The following is a 6,000-nucleotide window of genomic DNA, read 5'->3' on the forward strand; positions in this document are numbered from 1 at the left end:
AAGTCCGCCTTCCGTTTTGTAAACAGATCAAAGCAAAGACGTTGCAAGCTGAAGCCTGGGAAAAGTATTTTGTAAAACATTAAACTTTCATCATTTAAGATATCGAACCCCCCCTTGGAAGCAGGAGAAGAGGGGGGAATTCTTTGTGGACTGTTTAAACCTGCAGGAGAATGAGCGAGACGAGATAATTTACCACTGTTTCGAGCTTGGGATCGGGCTGTCAGAAAGTTTGACGATCTGAGAAAATTAATAACTGGGAATGGAATACATCCTGATGGACAGTTGAATAAGAGATATATATCCTTTTTATTGTTCTCTTGGCACTTAAAAAGGAGAATAACAAGGACAGATACAAATACAAATTGTTTCCTATAGAGGGAGCTTTTGAAACTGTTGCAACAGCGAAGTGGAACTTTCCACTAAGAACTAAGGACTGTGAAATAAGTGACCTTGGATAAGACCCTGGATAAGAATGGCAAAGCAAGAAGTTCTAGTGAATGCATTTTACAAAATAAATGCTCTGTTGGAACAACTACATGAGAAGACGGACTTGACGGCAAAGAAAATTTACAATTTGGGACAAAATGTAACTGATTTGGAACAAAAAGTGAACATTTTTACAGGAACTACTCGGGATGTGACTCAGGAACCCATTTGAAATGGCAAGCTCTGGAGAAGATGATGGAACAAACTGCGTCTGTATCTCAAGAAACTCAAATGGAGGTCTTGGCCCCACAGAAACAAATTGATGGACATAAGCTGAACTCAGAGGTGATGAAGCTTGAGAGTCAGAATTGAAGAGATGGTGCCCTGCTTGGACCGAAGAAGGGAAGATGGGCAGATTTCCCTATGGAGGGAGGCACTGAGGGAGAGATTGGAAATGGGGAGCTCTTTAGCCTCAAAGGGTCTTTGGAGTATGTCCTGGAACATCTTTTGGATCACAGCTTCGAATATGGAGTATGGGCAAACTTGTCGAGATGGAATCAAGGAGCTGCTAAGATGGAAACCCTTTGGGACTTAATCTTTGGCATCAAAAGAAATCTGCAGACAGGACAGGGAGAAGAGTTAAGAGCCTCGGATAGAAGAGCACCAGGTTGATGGACTATATGGAGCTGATAGAAAAGACTGACAAAATCCGAGACCAGGGAGAAGAGACGGTGGAAGAAGATTGGGAATTTTAAAAATTTTATTCAGAGTAATATAGCATAATTAAGGAATGTTGGGAAATGGTGGAATGAAATTATATGACTTTAGTAGAAATATGATAAGGATTTAAGTATAGATAAATTTTAAGATTTTGATGGTAAGATAAGGTTAAAATAAATTAAGTCAATTAAACCATAGAAAGCAGTGAAAGATGGAAAGGATTTGCTGATTTAATTATTAACTGGAATACAAAAAATGGGAGGTGGGAGGAGGTCGAGGAAATAAGTCATTGAAAGATAAAGATATGAAAAATGGATGTGTTTTTAAATGTTTTTGCTTTTTCTTGTGTTGATGTATTGTTTTTTTCTTTTATTTTTGATGTATTATCTCTTAATTTTTTTAATACTGTCTTTTTATTTTCTTCTGTAACTATAAAACCTTTAATAAATATTATTTTTTAAAAAAGAGAAAGAGTGCGAGTCAGAACTGGGTCTCATTAAGGGGGAACTGAGCTTAGCATGGGCATTTCAGGACTCAAGGTTGCAGAGGAAAGGCTCCCACTTACCTACCACCTTCAGCTCAAAATCTTGACTGATTGGATCTTTTCCCACTTGGTGATGGATGTGGCATGAGAAGGTAATGCCAGCGTCAGAGATTTGTGGTGTGAACTCCAGGACACTCTCTGCATAGAAGAGACCATCGGGCCCTTCCTGGACAGGGGGCGAGTCAACTTTCAGAGTCTCACTGCCTCGCAGCCACTTCACAGAGACATTGCCAGGGTAAAAGTCAGATGCCGCGCACAAGAAGTTGCTTGGTTCGCCCAGCTCTACGTCTGTATGGCCGAGTGTTAGGCGTGGGAGAGCTGGAGGCAGAGAGGAGAGTTAGGAGAGCATCTCCATTGGCAGCTTAACTGTGCTTTGTTAAAGGGTGCTGGGAACTGTAGCTCTGTGAGCAGCAAGCTACAGTTCCCAGGATTCTTCAGAGGAAGCAATATCCGTTAAATGTGCTTTAAATGTATGGCAGATTAGTGCACTATGCCAGTCGTTTGGGGTTCTGTTTTCATTCAGCGGAGTCGCCCAGAAATTCTTCCTGAATCTTCTTTCTCAGTTCAGCTCATCTGTTATTGAATTCCAATGTGGGAATAAAGTAAATAAAATAAAGTAAAACTAAGTACAGTGAATCATTCCTTCTCTGTGCTCCTCAGCCATCTGGGCAGAGCGACAGCCAGCCTGCTCTCATTCATAGCCTGTCTATTAAAGAAGTCTGTTGCTAAGGCAACCTGTTGCTGGGGAAAAACTGGTTGCCAGGGGCAAAACTATGCAATTTCAAGTCTATTTTTATCATGGTGCTTGGTTTGGCCAGCTGCACCTTTGTGGGGCCAAGTGTCGATGTTAAATGTGCTTTAAATGTATGGCCTAGATGTGCTTTGGCAATGCTGAAGGGCACTAGTGTGAAAGCAAACTCGACTGGGTGGGGCGTCATCCACTTCAGCGAAGAAATTATTGATTGTTTCTATATCATGGAGGAGACACAACCTGGTTTGAGCAAAAAGCTATAGAGTTTTGAGGAGAAAAATGCGCAGAGGCAGAACAGGGTAGAGAGTGTGAGTCAGAACTGGGTCTCACTAAGAGGGGGAACTGTGCTTAGCATGGGCATGGGGGAGGTGGGACAGGACTCCAGGGTTGCACAGGAAAGGCTCCCACTTACCTACCACCTTCAGCTCAATATCTTGACTGATTGGGTCTTTCACTGCCTGGTGTTGGATGTGGCACGAGAAGGTAACACCAGCGTCGGAGATTTGTGGTGTGAACTCCAGGACACTCTCTGCATAGAAGTGGTAATTGGCCTCAAGCTTGGCAGGGGGCGAGTCAACTTTCAGAGTCTCACTGCCTCGCAGCCACTTCACAGAGACACGGCCAGGGTAAAAGTCGGATGCTGAACACGTCAAATTGATTGGTTTTCCCAGCGGCACTTCTGTGGGGCCGAGTGTCAGGCGTGGGGGAGCTGGAGGGAGAGAGGAGAGTTAGGAGAGCATCTCCTTAGACAGCTTAAAGGGTGCTGGGAACTGTAGATCTGTGAGCAGCAAGCTGCAGTTCCCAGGATTCTTCACCGGAAGCCACACGAGTTAAGTGTTCTCTAAATGTATAAATAAACAACAATCTGACTTTTAGAAGACATCTGAAGGCAACCCTATTTAGGGAAGTTTTTAATGTTTGATGTTTTATCGCATTATTATTATTATTATTATTATTATTATTATTATTATTATTATGTTGGAAGCCGCCCAGAGTGGCTGGGGTAGGGGTAGGGTACAAATTATCAGCAGCAGCAGCATCATTAAAATAGGGCCCTGTCAGGTTTGTTTGGCCCAGAGTTAACATGAAGCGCTTCATAGGATGTGCTTTAAAATGGTACAGTGGTACCTCTGGTTAAGAACTTAATTCATTCTGGAGGTCCATTCTTAACCTGAAACTGATCTTAACCTGAAGCACCACTTTAGCTAATGGGGCCTCCCGCTGCTGCCGTTCTGCTTCTGCACAATTTCTGTTCTTATCCTGAAGCAAAGTTCTTAACCCGAGATACTATTTCTGCGTTACCAGAGTCTGTAACCTGAAGGTATTGTAAACTGAAGCGACTGTAACCCGAGGTACCACTGTATTTTACATCAAGGACTTTCATGCGAAATATGTTTAGTGCTTTAAAAAAGGTTTTCCGCCCACCTCCTTGCATCCCTTACCTTCTAATTTCAATGTCACCTTCCCTTCAGCAATGTCAGGAGCATGGCTAACAGAACACGTATACACCCCGACATCATCGCCTCTTACATCTGCGAGGTAGATGCTGGCATTGCCCTTTCGCACTGTGCTCAAATTAAACGCTGCTCCCCTCGGTCTATAGGTTAAAACACTCCCATGCAACTTTACAACGTTTCTTCCTCTCAGCGACCATTTCACAATCAGGAGAGAATCGTTTATGGTCCTGGGAGGGTCAAAAGTATAATAGCAAGGAAGGAATGCTCTGGAGTGTGGTCCTGCCTGGACGGGGGATGAAGGGACTTGGATTATCACGGCTGCCCCTGAAAAGGACAAAGAGATACAGTTAGACTGTAATTAGACTGGACCTCCATCACAGGATAAAGCCATCATAAACCAGTTTTAACTTTTAAGATTCCTGCAGACTGTAGTTATGCAAAAATGGGATTCCTGAAGTCCTTTGGTTAAAAAACAAAACAAAACCAGGCTGGTTAGAGGAGTTTGAGGACTAGTTTAAATCTGAATGCAGGATGCGACTTTGACGTCTCAAAAAAAGGAACCATCCACTGTGGGCGCTAGAGGAGGGGGAGTACCTCTGGTGTGGGACATGTCAAGCTCTTTCTGGGGTGGCTTGTCCAACTTTGGTCCTCAGTCTGCACTCAGCACTCACCTGTGGCTATTATTATTATTATTATTATTATTATTATTATTATTATTATACTGCCCTATACCCAGAGGTCTCAGGGCAATTCACATAAAAAGAGCCAAGAAGCTGTCAGCAGGCGATAGTAGCCACACCCTGGGAAAGGCTTCGACTGGCCGGCTAAATGAGGTGAGGGTAGCTGATGGGTCTCAAACCCTCAGTGAGTTAAGAGATTTCCCCTGCGTGTGAAGACAAGTTCCAGCTATAGAGGGAAGTGAGGGGCAGATGGGGCTCATCAATCTGGGAAGGTGGCCCATCTAGGAGAAGGAAAAAACTCTGACCCTAAACCGCCACTCCCTTGTGGGACTTCTTCAGCAAAGGCTAAGGAGCAAACCCTACACAAATCTGGAGTGGAGTCCCTTAGGCGGGTGGTGCCTTGTACACCTCCTTCCGGCAACTCCTGAGCCAAGCTGGTGCCAAACGTATTGCTCCAGTCTGCTTTGGACCTCAACAGTAAGGCCAAGAGGGGGGTCTTGCGCCCCTCCCCACCCTGCTGCTGAAAGAAAAATAAGTTGTTTAGGAACACAGGAAGTGCCTTATACTGAATCAGACCATCAGTCCACCTAGGCCAGTACTCTCTACACTGACTGGCAGAGGTTCTCCAGGGTTTCAGACAGGAAACCTCTCCTGGTCCTTCTAGGACTAGGCCGCCTGGCCGCCCGCTTCCCGGCTTCTGCTGGTCTTTGAGAAGCCGCCTCTCCCTCCCTCCCCCTCCTCCATTGCCCTAGCCCCCAGGAGCCCCCCCAACTGGCAAGGGTCCTCCGGGGGAGGGGATGCGACTTACATGCACCCTGCAAGGAGAGCAGCAAACAGGAGAAGCTGGGCATTTTGGAGCCGCCTTGCTTAGTTTGTATTCTCCAGAAAGGATGGAGAGCAATATGCACCTGAGAGACAAAAGTTCAGTTGAACTGTGACTCCCGGGTTCCAGATCAAAACATTTCTGCTTTTAAGCAAGCCAGCCCAGACGGGCGTGTAGAAGTTGGGCGTGTTTCGTTTCTTTTTACAGTGGAACCTCGGTTTTCGAACGCAATCCGTTCCGGAAGACCGTTTGAGTTCCAAAATATTCAAAAACCGAAAACCCAATACAGAAGCATCAATACAATAGGGAAACTCAAAATGGAAGCCATGTGGTATGTTTGACTTCCGAAAAGTGTTCAAAAACTGAAGCAGTTACTTTCAACATTCGAGTTCCAAAACGTTTGTCAACGGAGAAGTTTGAAAACCAAGGTTCCATTGCAGTTTATACTGGTGATTCCAAAGTCTTCATTGCATATTTTAAAATGATGTTCTTCACGATGTTCTGTTTGATATTTTTGTGAGCCGCTTAGAGGTTTTCTTAACACCGAGTGGTATATATGAATGTTGTTAAATAATTTAAGATAGAATGTGTATACACCT

Source organism: Podarcis tiliguerta (assembly GCF_965153285.1).
Source record: "Podarcis tiliguerta genome assembly, chromosome: 13".
Lineage (NCBI taxonomy): Eukaryota > Metazoa > Chordata > Lepidosauria > Squamata > Lacertidae > Podarcis > Podarcis tiliguerta.